Genomic DNA, 14195 nt, shown 5'->3' with positions numbered 1-14195 from the left:
AGACACCTATGGAGCAATGTCCAGAAGGTACTGATGACTTCTGTTCAATTCAGATCTCCAGGACTAAACTCAAGATGCACATCCTTTGGAAGAAAACAGCTGGAAATGATGCCAGTAAGCCTGGGGAAGAAGCCCAGGTTCATGTAAGAGAACTCAGAGCTTTGTACATCAGTGGAAAGGAGTCGGAAATGCTATAGACTGAAGGAGAAAAACCCTTGAGAGGAAGGGAAAGGAACTTTGTAATGGCAGAATGATGATGGATATGGAGCAATTAATTAGCTTTGACTACATCATATTCATTTTACATCTAGATTTGTGGGTTTAGCTGCCTCACATGGGGCTGGCTATTACTTTGTGTAATACCTTTGAATTTCATCCACCATAAGGGAATGAAACAGATATAGAAAAGTGCAGTATGTCAGTGTAGCATATCAAATTGAGACAGGCATTTTTAGCAGTATGTACTGAACAGTGGTTTAAGCCTGCATTAGATTATTCCATAAGTGTATTGTTATGACAAATCTGAAAGGAGCTAAAAGCATTTCAGTAGGTCAAAAAAGGAAGCTTTGATTTCCTTTCCCACATCCTGGACCCAAAATGGGATTGCCAGCAAGTCTTACATGGCCTGGCTGTGTACTACACAATCACCCCCTGGTGAATGGGAGCAGAACACCTGGAGATGAGTTGTGAATCCTGTGGGACTACCTGGCTCACCAGGCCTCTTCAAATTGTTTAGCTTTTAGATCTCTTTGAATGCTGGTGCAGTGTAACCTGAATAATGCATTGAGAATGTTTAGCCAAGAAATGCCTGATGGCCCAAGGACATTTTGATGTCCTATCTGATGTGCCACACAGACTATTATACTCTCTTTCATGCTAATTAAAAATTTGTATATCAATGCTTATATTTTCTAAAAGGGAAAGTGCGAGTTTGATCCCATGAACCTCAGGTTTGGACACACAATTTAGTTTTAAATGCCATTAATTTTGCACACCCATTAATTATTAGAAATAAGTGGAAACATCTATGCAATATTGTACATGTACTCCTCAATTATGCTGCCTAATATTCTTCAAACACAATGATTTGTACAGACTTTATTTTCTCTGGTCACTTTTACACATAGAGTTGCCCATGTAAATAGTTTGCAGTCAGTTTCCCTCAGTGCAAAGCATGAGCAGCAGGTCAAGGGGAGCAGTTTTTCTACTCTGCACAGCATTGTGTCATCATTACTGCACGTAAATGGTTTGTCTGGTTTTAAGGATTTTCTTTAATATTTTTTCTTTTTTCTTTTTCTTTAGCTAAGTAAAATGATTAATGTTACTCTTTCCAGTAGCTCAGACTTCTATAATTACTGCAAAAAATTTCCAAGGAGAAAAAAAAAGTGTAACCAAACAGACGGACTATTTTGAAGAACTTCAAATTGAAAGTAACATTGGAATTCTGTATTTCTTCAAGAAAATAGACTCTTACTCATTACATTCTAATCTTTGATTATTCTTTCACTTTGTTGGTAGATAATATTTAGAAGAATTTAGAATGGCTGGGACTCAAGCTTGACTTTTCATTTGCATTTCAAACTGGAGCAAATCAAACCAGAATGAAGCTTGAATAAGCTTCTACTCACTCCAGTCAGTGTGGGATAGCCCCTGTAATCTAATGTATGTCTAGGCTTTGTCTCTTGAAAGTTTTCTTCTGGGGGCGAGGAAAGATGAAAATTTGTCTATAATTAACAGTTAACACAGTCTATAATTAATAATTACCAGAGCAGCAATGAGCCTCTAAAAGGTGTTTTTGTCTTAAAGTAATAAACAATGAATACAAGGTAGTTTCTAAATGATAAAATGGCAGTTTGACTTGAGTGGATTTTTTTGGTGGCTTTGGGTTTCTTTGCATATAAAGAAATATGGCAACTGGTATCTCTTATTATGCCGACATGTAACTGACTCTGGAAGCTTGATTTATTGTTTTGGATTTGTAGCTGTGTATATAAAATAATTTCCAAAACCTGTTCTCTGGCAGATGAAGATCTTGCAGAAAAACAGTCAGGTATGTTCCAATGCACTAAGATTTGAGTCCTTTTTCTGGGTCTTGCATTATGAGTCTGTTTAAAATACTTCACCTCTTTAAGGTTTTGACTATGTTGGCATTTCCCTGTAGTTGTCAGAGTGGTGTCTGTCTGGAAGTTAACCACCCTGTATTTGTGTAAACATGAAGTACTTTTCTGGAAACCTGGGTGGAAGGGTTGAATGTGCCATGGGCTGGTTACTAGTGTGTGTGACTGCTATGTATAGAACTATACATAGAACTATTTCTGGCTGTGTTTTGGGGGTTTGAGCTGAATTCTGAGACTGGCTATTGACCCTAATGTAGTGTGTGTGTTTTCTTCCTTTGTGGAAAGAGAATAGGACTTTTGAATTGGTCAAGACAACATAAACAATCAAAGACTTCCTTGTGATGTGTAATATCACTTGTATGCTCAATGTTGAGAAAAGTAACTCTCTAACTTGAGATCATGTGTGCCAAGTTACCTTAACTGGCATTGTGAGAGCAGCAGCAAAAGGCTCACATAATTATTAAATAGACTTTTATGGGTAAAGTGCATACCTTTCTTCTGGAAAGAAATAGTATGTTCACTGGCTTCACTCAAGCAACAGCAAGAGTTTTAGAATCACAGAATGGCCTGGGTAGGAGGGACCTTAAAGATCATCTCATTCTATCCCCTCTGCCATGAGCAGGGGGGACACCTTCCACTAGACCAAGGTTACTCATAGTCTCATAGCCCCAAGGTTGCTCATGGGCTCACAGCCCATCTCCAACCTGGCCTTGAACACTTCCATAGATGGACCATCCATGCTTCTCTGGGCAACCCGTACCAGTGTCTCATCACTCATGGTAAAGAATTGCTTAATATCTAATCTAAACCTATTTTCTTTCATTTTAAAACCATTCCTCCCATGCCCTGATGCAAAGTCCCTTCCCAGGTCTTGTAAGCCCCCTTTAGGTACTGAAAGACTCTGTAAAGTCTACTCAGAGTCTTCTCTTCTTCAGGCTGAACAGCCCAATTCTCTCAGCCTGCCAAATTGCTTTAGTGTTTGAAAAATGCTGAAAAACACTTGTTTTTCTGCCTTTCTTCCCCTCTTCCTTACAAAATGGGATGACTTTGAGTCCTGTTACTTCATAGGAGATACATTAATTCATCACAGGCTCTTCTGTATTAACAGGTTTACAGAGTTGTGTTGCCAAATTGATAACACCAGAGGAAGGTGTAAAAGCATAAGGGAAATATGAAATGGAACTTCTTACTTAAAGGTGCAAACTGCAGATGTGAGCAAACTACAAAGCTGTTTAAACTGTGAAGGAAATTAGGGGAACTGATTTCATTGGGAGCTGAAGATGTTAAATAAGCACCTTGAGTAGAAAGGATGCTGGCAAACACTAGAGATGGGGTTTGGCTGCTGGGGAACCATGTTGTGCTCCAAAGCTAGTTTCTTTTAGGGGGCACAGTGTAGAGTTGAATGGGCTTATAAATATGATCACTTCAGTCATGTGCCTCAAAATAACATCTCGTCAACCTGTACCTATTATAAATAAAGGAGATTAAGAGGGAGAAATTTTAAGAACTTTGTTGGAGTGCTTAAGTATATGGAAACAGCCAAGTGGGTCAGACTTGTCTTGCAAAAAGAATGGTGTAGTAAGTCAGTGTTATAGGCTATCATAAGCATCTGTCTCTGAATCTGCATATATGCCCTCATGAAATTGCAGAATGGGGTTTGTAAGAATTCTAAGATTTTGGTTAGTAAGGCTTAAGGTTGAGGGCAGTTCCTTGTCTTCAGATACAGCTTTCTTTTTAAAACTGAGGGCTTAGCTTCCCCTGCCACAGCCCTGTGGCGAATGGCAGCCTGATCTATGAACTTAAAACACATTTGATCTATATGCTGGTGCTTACTGCCAGGTCCTGCCACTCCACCTGAATAACTATAACATGCTCATAAATCAGGGGAGAGCATTCCTTGCTGACACCATCCTAAATGCCCTACTGAGCTGAAGCCTGTGATAGCCATCAATGCCTCTTACATAAACATGTCATACTTTAAAGTAGGGTCTTGCAAAAAGCACAAACAATACGCTGGTATGGAGGGGCCACACAAAGTCAAGAACTGTTAAGTGGGGGGAAGAGGAGGAGGAGAATCTCTTGATGATAAATATATCTACCAGACACATATGGAAAGAAAATAGTTAAGTCTAGCTTACATTTCTTTCAAAATTAAATAATCAGATGTGGAAATGGTTGTCATATTCCCTGGGGAACTAGGAAGCTAGGAGCCGCAGGAAACTAATGATGCACAATACTTTGGCTTTTGTTTTATTCCCTTCAGCCTGCTCTTCATGCCACACCTCATACATCAGATACCCAGTAGGCTGTGTATCTGATTAAGTAGCAAAGAAACCTCAGTTGCCTTTGGTTTGCTATAGAAAGCTGAGTAAGAACAATGGCTCAGTCTTATATGTGCATTCAAAACTACTTCCTAAGCCTTGTTTAAAGTCACCCACCAACATTGTGGCTGGTAGATCCTGTCTTCCAAGCTGATGCCAATTTTGGGCACGGTAAAAGAAATGTTAAGGAGCATCCCAGGCACACCTTTGTTATAGTACACAGCTGAGTGACTTGTAAACCTCACGTGTTTGTGTTGGTGCAGCCTTTGATGTGAATTGGCAACGAGAGTGCTCTCTGCCACAGCAGCTGGAACACACACAGCCAGAAGTGACACCAGGCTGTAAAGAGGGTCACAAATCAAAGGCTGACAGGTGCCTGTGCCGGATCCTGCGCTAGGGTGTGCCTTGGTGTGCAGCAGCAGGTAGGAAACCTGCGTGGTGGGTGGCCAGATTGTACAAATTACTCAAATTCTCTGCTCAGGGGCAGCCTGTTGCACAGCTTGGTGCAGAATTAAGAACATTTGCTTTTCCTTAAATTGGGATGAGTGCTTGTTTATGTTCTGACTTCAGGTTGGGTTCAATTCCACACTCTTTAATAGTCATGATAACCTTAATTTGTAGTGTTAAGACAAGATGGTTTTGTGAAACACAAAACTGAGCCTTCAGTTCCCCAATTGCTCCCACAGAAAGGGTTGGGCCTTCAGCACCCATGTTGCTTTCCCAAGGAGGGAGATCCCGCATACAAGAGGGAGGTGCTCACGTCCTGAAAGGGCTTCAGGGTGTTTGGGCATGGACTTTTCTTATGGAATAGCTAGTATCTAATCTATCCCTGTGAGCAATTTCTAACTGATTGATGAGTATTACTCTGCTGTGGGAGCCTGAACCGTAGTTAACATTTATGATGGTGATGACCTTCCAAAAATGCATGTGGGAGACGTGACACAATTTTTTTCCACTGCCTGCTTAGAATTGGTTTTTACTGCCTTATTCTCTACCATATACATTAATTCCTGAGGTGCCCTTACCCCCTCACCACCTCCTTCTACATGTAATTTAAGGTCTTTAGGGATTGATACAAAGCACCAACCTGTAGTAGGTTGCTGCTTTCATCCTAACAGCTCGTTGGTGTTAACTGGCAGCAGCTCTCACCTTATGTAGGCACTGTAGTGCCTTGTGGCAGGTCTGTACTTTTACATTCCAACCTTCAGAGAAGCAGGAGAACTTTTGATCAGGAGCAATACCTTTTACATGACTTTTTTTAGAACCAGAAGGCAAAGGCTGAGGCAGCAGCTCTGAACACGCACTGGCCTCGGGAGAGGCTCCACACTGCTATGCAGCTGTTGTGAGAGCTGGGGAGGACATGGGGCTCCAAAGCCAAGTGTCACTTGTGCTTAGGCAGCCCTGGCGATCCTGCCTGAAGTTGACTTCTGTTTAGGTGGTGGTGTTTTTTTTCTTTTTCTAGGCTGTCACTTGATAGGGTATAATCCTGTAAGATACTCGGTAAAGAAGTTGATACAGGAAAGTATTTCTGCAGATGCTTAATTTTCAGTGAATAAGTGGTCCTTTTATGTGGGTGGGAGCACTCATGTGCTTAAAGTTAAGCACATGCTTAAGTGCTTTCTTGGATTGGGGCCAAAATGCTAATGTGATGGAGATTCCCTTTCTCAAGTAACTACAGTGTTCAGGACTTCATGTGGACCCCTGGGCCTGCAGGATTACTAAAATACACCCATGACTGGCAAATATTGGACACTTTTGTTCTTAAACTTTTCATTTTCAACAAAACCTTCATGCAATGTTGCTATACTATGACTTACACTTTGCATACAAAGAATAGTTCTTTACTCAGCCTGTGACAGACTTGAAAAGAAACCTTATTGCTGACCTCAAATTAGTTTTCTTATAAGGATATTTTATTTTTTCTGTTTGAGGAAAAAACATGGATTCCTTCAGCACCTTTTGCTCTGACCCCACTGCATTATTTTTAAACTGTTCCTACAAGACTTCTGGAAGAAAATCTTGACGGGCACCACTAAGATGTTGAATTCCAACTGCTGGGAGTCTCTTGTGTGATGTTGCACTTGCTGACGATAGTCTGCTTTGATGACAGCAGTGGTAACAAGCCCAAAGCACACATGTGTGGGATGTGACAGGGCTGTGCACCTGTCTTGGGCAGGGGGCACCAGGTCTTCCCCGTGGCAGCCTCCTCGGTGGCTGTGCTAATCACCGGGAGTGACACGGGAGTGACACTCGCCGTGCCCGGCAGACAGGAGCGAGCAGGGTGTCGGGGCTCTAAGTACACAGCTGCTTCTCAAATTATGATGCAGAGGGTCAGAGGTCACTGCAGAAAAAGCAGATAAAATTATGCTTCCTACTGCCACCGTGCCACATCAAAATGGTAAATTGTTTGTTTTATAGTGGGTCTGTCAAGCTGCTCTGCTGTAGCAGACATGTGAATGTCTCAGCTCACTTGTAACCCTTTAAAAATAAAGGGGTTTGTTTTCTAAATATTCTGTTAGAGATTTCTTTCTGTTAACTGTTGTTCTTTGACTGCTGCTATAAAATGGAAGTTTTTAGACATTTTTAAAGTGTTTCCCTGGTGGTGAGGCTTGGCAGCAGGGTGAGGGTGTGGGGCCAGCAGTGCTGCAGGATTTGTCTGCTCCGGCTGTGCTGTGTGTGGGCATGGCAGCTTGTGGGCTCCCCTTGGATACCTGGGATATGGGATAAGCTGTGGGCAGATGGCTGTGCACAGGATGAGCCATCTAGGTTAATGACCGGGCAATGCTGTCTGCCTTTCTGTTCATGGCTATTGCTTCTGTTCCTGTTTCAGAAATAGAGCAGATCTTTACCCTGTGTGCAGCATCCGCTCACTTTTCTCAGAGCTGACACCTCTCTGCTGTCCTTTCCACTTGAATTTGTATTGAACAAGGGATGGTGCTTACAAGAAACTTGTGGAACTAAGAATGAGAGCCAGGCTGGAAAAACCATAAGAGTTCAAATATGTAGGGTATGTGATGCTTTCTCCAGCTTTGACTTTTTTTGAGTTCCTTTTTATTGTGAAGAGCTTGTTAATTTTTTGTTAAATTCTTTGACCATAACTGTGACCAAAGAGAGGAATGCATTTGACAAGTGCAATAAAGCAACTGTTCCGTGTTTATGGCAAGTGCTATACTTTTATGCTATTAATTCAAATTGCCTGGATTTTTATAAAACTGGGTCAGTATAGGATTACCTACCTTGCTAGAACAGTTGAAATGGATCACACTACCAAGTAGTCCACATCTCCATATCAAATTTTAGAGGAAATAATCTTGGAGTCATAGGGGAGGCGCATGTCTCTGGAGCACAGCTTTTAGATGCATTTTTGTAGCCAGCAAATGTTGGAAGTCCCAAAGAGAAATAACAGGAAAATGCCATTAAGTAAAATAGAAAGTTCAGTGCAAAAAAGAAAATCAGTTGCACTGCATGTGAAGTAATGACACTTAGGAGGACACAGGTAACTCAGAAATGTGTTTTGCTACACTACTGTAACTAGGCAGAGAAGGTGACTGCAGTTCCCAGTCCTCTTCCAAGAGGAAAAGTGGTGGGAAGTGTACACAGACATGATTTCCTTGAGCAGACATCGGCAGAGGTGTGCAAATAATCAGTTATTTTTCTTCAGTTTGATGGTTGTACAGGCAAGGAAAAATCATTTGGGACCAGAGAAGTCTTTAGAGAATGAAGAAAGCATGAATGTGTTTGAAGACCAATACAGTGCTTCAATTCCAGGTATTTTTAATGCCTTTTTTTTTTTTTTTTCCTAAGTAACAGCAAGAAATCTGGGGTCTTGTTTGCTTGTTTGTTTGTCTGGGAATTTTTGGCTTTTTAATTAACAAGGGAAAGTTCAGAAGTCATGTGCAGCTCCAAGAGGGAGGGAATGTGGGCATCCCTATTTCTTTACATGCGTACAGCAGGGTTAGCATTCATATCACGAAGCTGTTGATACTCTCCTGTGAGCCTGGCAGAGCAAAAAGAAGGTCTGAACTCATGTTTCGGCATCCAAAAATAGTTCTGACCACTGAATGAAGGCTATGAAGTGGAAAACCTGATAAGAATGACCATAGTGACCTGTACATGAATTCCCATGCACGTGTAAGTTGTTTCCTAACACTGAAAAGGAATAATGTGATTGGGTAGAATGGACACCCTAAATTAAGCTGGGCTGATTCTCTGAGTCAAACCTGGCCCAACATTACTTGAGTTTAGGATAAGTGCAGATAAGTAATTAAATGTTCTTAAGTACACTTAGGCTTTCTTCAAAGCCACGATTTTTAGTACAGAGATAAGCAGCTCTGGTGCCAGTGCCTGCTTCCAGGGCAGGACTGGATGTTTGTCCCTGCTGGATCTCATGTTCATGGTGTGCTCAGTCACTTCTGGTCAGTGACTGCAACCTGATAGCCAATGCTAAATCTTCAATGTCTTCTTGAAGGGACTCTATGGAAAAGGGATAGTCACCATGGCAAGAACAACTTGTACTTTTATTAGTGTCTGAATGGAACCAAGGCTTTTGGATTTTGGAGGTGGTTGCTCATGTGCCAAAGAGGCTAACTCCTGTTTTTGTCAGCTCCCCATCTTTGTGAGATAGTCTAGCTCTCAGTGCCTACTAAGCACTTGGTGTGCAAATGGTGGCTTTTTCAACAGCAGTATTTGTTTGAGCCTTTTGTCACCTGACTTTGAGGTCAGCAAATCTCACCATTCATCTCAGACAAATTCTTCTCATATTGTCAGGCTTCTGTTTTGGAAATGAAGTTATGATCCTCGCTGTCGCCTCATGAGTGACAAATACAAGGCAACGAAAAAGGACTTACCACTAATCCTGCAAAATTAATTTCATAACAAAGTTGATCACTGAACAAGAAAATAGAGCTGGGCAGAGAGTCAAGATATCTCCGTTTGGTTTGAGCCAGCGTCTTCCTGATTAAAAACTGTAACATATTTTCTTTATAATACCATTCTTGAACTCTTACATTTTATACCACTATCTTAATCACTTCAAAGCTACGCTGTTTGCTCAGGTCCCTAAGGTGACTTCTAACTATAGTAGCAGAAAGAATGATCCACTGATGCCTTGTGGGGATAATCCTGAAGTCTGTGGTGCGTCATCAACCAGAGGGTGTCATTCCCTGTCTATTATGTTGATTTTTTCTTGTACATGAGAAGCAGGCTTGTATTTGAGGTTTTCAGTTTAGACCTGTGTCCTCTGTTCTGAAAACAATGATTCCTAAGCAGTTCCTGAAGAATCTTTTCCTCAAAGGTTTGGGTGAGTAGAACTAGAAAAGAGAAACTGTCTGCTTCTAGGGCAGACTTTTCTTATGTATGTTTCTTTCTTGGAGTGCACTGCTAAATGCACTGTGGAGCCAGGGATGAACAGGTCATCCCGTGCTATGTGTTACCCTATAGTTTATGCCAACTGTAATTTCAAGTGCTCCCTCCTAATCTCTCTCCCTCATGCATTATTTCCTTGTGCAGCATTAACACACCATATGCTGATCCACTGTTGCTTCATGGATTTGGGAAATAATCTACTGGCCTGCAGTGATGTAAAACATTAAATATTGTTTTAAATATCGGAGGCGCCATCCTGCCTACACGGTACTTAGGGTGGGCAGCACGCCAGCGCCTTTGCTGGCATGTGCCTGAGAACTGGAGCATGCCTGCTCCCAGGGAACAAAGCAAAGCCCAGGACAATAAGGCAGGAACGATGACAGACAGGGAAGGGCTGGCTTATGGCTTGTGCTATTTGACCATAATATCAGCTTTGGAGACTATACTGTCTGGAGGGCTAAGAGTTTCTTTCTACACTCCTGCCTTACTGCCTGCACCTGCCCATCCGAGGGCAGGCAAGAATGAAAGGACACTTTATAGAGCTTCCAGGGGCTTGTCAGTCAGTTATTGCACGGTGGGATTTCAGTGGATGCTTCATACTCATTCTCTCACTCAGCATTGCAAGATAACACTGGGCTGAGTGCATTTCTTCTTAGTTTGCTCCCCTCTTTCTCTTTGACACAGCAAAAAGCTGGTTTGTGTCTGGAAGGGCTGGGGAAGCCTTTGTGCTGTGCTGTGCTCTGTGTGTGTGTGTGGAGGGAGCAGAGGTAGTGCAGGGTGCCTGCTGCACTGGTTTGGGATACCTCTGAGCTGTGCCTTCCCTTTCTGCTCCAGAAGAGTAAATTCCCACTAGAGCCCTGCCTGCTGTTCTTCAGCCCCAGGTTTTCAGTGATGTATCCATACCCACGCTCACTACTTGTACAGGGACAGCTAGAATAGAGCATGTGTTTTCTTTTCCTTGCAGTGACTTGGACATGAGTAGCCATCAGGAGTCGTCCTGTTTCCCTACTGAAAAGCTTCAGTTGCATGATGTCAGCTGAAAAGCTGCAGAAGCTCAGAGTGGTGTGTGCAGCTGCTCAGCCCTCTGGGCACAGCCTGCCCCTCTGTCTGCATGGGGCAGACATAAACTGGGCCATGGTTTTAGGTCACTGCCTGGGGACTGCTGACCCTGTCCTTACCTGCAATGTTCCTGATGTTGGGAAACAAAATCAGTCCCCTTTAACTTTTCTCATCACCCCATCAGCTCCTGTCTTTGTGCCCATGGATCCCAAGTTACTTGTGAGGGAGAGCACTCAAGGTGCAGGGTGATCCTGCACAAATGAAGTCATGGCACAGTGAATGATGTTTTGGAAGGCAAAGCCTCAGATACTGTAGGAAGCATCTGCCCATGAGGTGCTTAATAAAGCTCATTATATTGGATGTCTGCATGAAAGAGGCAGGAGAAAAGGGTTGCCCACAAATATTTTCAGTACAAACCAGCATGGTATTAATGCAGTCAAAGCTATGGTCTGTTTATACACCCACCCTTTAATGCACGTGAATATGCTTAATTCTGTGAGAATTTGCAAAGCCAGGAGCTGTATGAACTTGGCTGTCACACACTTCTTAAAGCATTTTTTCTCCTTTTGTCTGCAGATCCATTTAATGCCAAATGGCCCAAGAACTTCAAAGACATACTGCAACTTAAATCTGTCCTTCAGGCTTTTGCTTCCTTCTGCATCTAGCTGTGGCAAGGCCAGCTTCTCACTGGCTCTAGGGGCTCTCTCTTCAGACTTTTAAATGTAAGTGAATTATAACAGTTCATGTTACCTGGTCCAGCTGCACTAGAAATGGGCACCTTGACTCATTAGGAAAGCAGGCATCTCTCTTCCACTGGATCCCAACTCCTCATTAGCTTTGAAATATTTCACTCTGCTCCCACCCCTCAAGTTACAGCTTCTTTGGCCAAGTTCATTAGTTCTTATTTCCAGAAACTGCTATATCTCAGAGGGCTTCTGAACTGACTACAAGGTGACTAATACAGGTAAGGTACCTGACTTAATTTTCAGGTAATTGGCATAGATTACTTTCTGAAATTGCTTTTTATTCAAGAGATGGAAGTGCAGAGCATTGATATGCCATCTTAGAGCATTTATAGGATGAAACTCCTGAATTTTCTCTCTGCTTGCTTAAGTTTGTATAAGTTTAGCCCCTTTCTTTTGAAGAGTTGCTGTTACTACGAACTTAACTATTGTAGCTACACTGGAACACAGAATTAATGAAAAACAGAAATGCAATTTAGCTACAAACCCCTAAATGCAGTATTCTCATGTTTTAACCCAGCTGACTGGTTAAGAGAGCAAGTGTAGAAGCAACACTTCTCACTCCTGGCTGTCCCAGTGAGCTGATCCTTCCCTTGCTGGCCAGCAGCAGGCAATAGTGTCCTGTCATGTTCATGTTCAGGTGTTAGTGGGTCTCTAACCTGGACTGCTAATGGATGGGATAAGCTCTGAACATGTGCAATAAACTCAACAAATGGAAAAGCAAAAGGAAGATATTACTATAAGACCATATATGTCGTTGAGATATGTATATATCTCTTCTTTCACTGAGCTGTGGTTAATCAAAAGATTCATGTTGGGTTATGTCTGAAGAAGAGACTCTCCCATTAAATGTCCAGCATAGTTGTTGTTTCAGCCTGAGCATTTGTGCTTTGCTTCTGGTGTACTGGAAAAATGTGATAATGTCTAAAACAAGAATTATGTGGGAAAGACATGAAGATGCATAAAATGATGAAAATCCATAGGTAGAAGGATCTCGTTAAGTGGGCTTAGGAGATTGTCATAAATATAATTTTAGTGTGATGTAGTTCACATGATAACAAGATATTTTATTCCACCAGCAAAATGGAGCATTAGCTTAGAGGACTGGATTACTCATGGCACAAACATGGCTGTTATGTGCAAACTTTCGGTGTTCTGCCAAGGTCAGTTTGTGGGGGTTGAGATGAAACTGTTTCCTAAACTGTGAAAGTGATCCTGGGTACCCAGCCTGCTGGAATGCCTGGAGGTTTTATGGATTCCTTCCCCTTTAGCCCACTAGCAGGGTATCTGCTAATGCAGGCTCCCCTTTCCTGCCTGCATCACTCTAGCGAGGCTGGCCTTAGGAAAAGCATTGCTTTGACTTATTTTGTTTTCTGACTTCTTGTTTGCCTGCAGAAGGAGCATTTACAGCAGCTTCTTCTGTAGATAACCAAGGCAAAATGTTGATCTCAGGCATTGGAAAAGATGAATGTAACACTCATGTTTGAATATGACACCAGACCCAGGATAGGAGTGGGAAGGTGTCAAGTTATAATCAGATCTACTCTCACAGCACCTCAGCTGAGAACATGTGTTTGGGAAGGGCTGGTGAAAGGTTTTATGTCATGCAGGTGAAGGAAAACAAAAGGTAGGAAAAAAGATTTTGACCTGGGGCTGAGGATCTGCAGTGGGCTTGGTCCTCCTGCCCACATAGAGGGGGTGTGCACTTGCAGGTCCTGTGACCAGGCAGGTCTTGGCCGTGCCTGGGGCTTGCTGGAAAGGCCATTCCTGAGGGTGGCTAGCAGAGCTCCAGCTATGTTGTCCCTGTGTCAGGCTGGCTTTGTCCCTCCCCTTGCAGTTCACAGGCTGTGGCTGGTCTGGCTGTGCTCAGTGCCCCAGAGCCTCAGCCACAGCTTCCCATTTCTGATGGTTCAGAGCAGAGCATCTCTGCTAAAGTTTGATGTAAGAAGCATGCACTGTAATGGAGGTGGCAGAGTGGTCCCTAACTGCTTCAAGTGGTGCAGCTGCAAACTCTGTTTAGGAACATGCTTTGCTATGGAAGCATGTGGAATACTCATGGAGTGAAGCTGATAAGCACCAAATGAAGTTGGAAATATGTGTTCTGGGTGAAGTCAGGGGGTCAGACACAGATTATATTCCTTTGCCTAACTGCCTTCAGATTTTATAATTAATTGATTTAATTTTTTTTTACCTGTGCTATACAGGATGCTAATTTAGGAGTTAAAAACCTAAGGGACATTTGGGGGGATTACCAGGCTTCCACAATGTCACTGTCGGACTTGGATTCTGGGAAGCTCTGTCTTAGGGCAGGATTTGAGGATGAAGGTTCTGTGTGAGTACAGAATTAGGATTAAATTTCAATCCAACCTTGAAAGAAACAGTAGAGGGCTGAAAGATATCTTCCCTCAGCTGAAGTAGTTACTCTCTTCATACCTGTAAAGAGGTATGAATTTACTTAATTTGCTTTAAAGTACATCTGAGGCGTCAAGCAGATCTCAGTGCCAGTGTATTTACTGTCCCAGCAGAAACAATGCACTACAACCTCACCCTAATTTTACTGGAATCAGCTGCCACTACTCCGGAGCAGAGGC

The sequence above is a fragment of the Taeniopygia guttata genome, chromosome 5, assembly GCF_048771995.1.
Source record: "Taeniopygia guttata chromosome 5, bTaeGut7.mat, whole genome shotgun sequence".
Taxonomy (NCBI): domain Eukaryota; kingdom Metazoa; phylum Chordata; class Aves; order Passeriformes; family Estrildidae; genus Taeniopygia; species Taeniopygia guttata.
The sequence above is the reverse complement of the archived record's forward strand: the minus strand, read 5'-3'. Positions refer to the sequence as shown.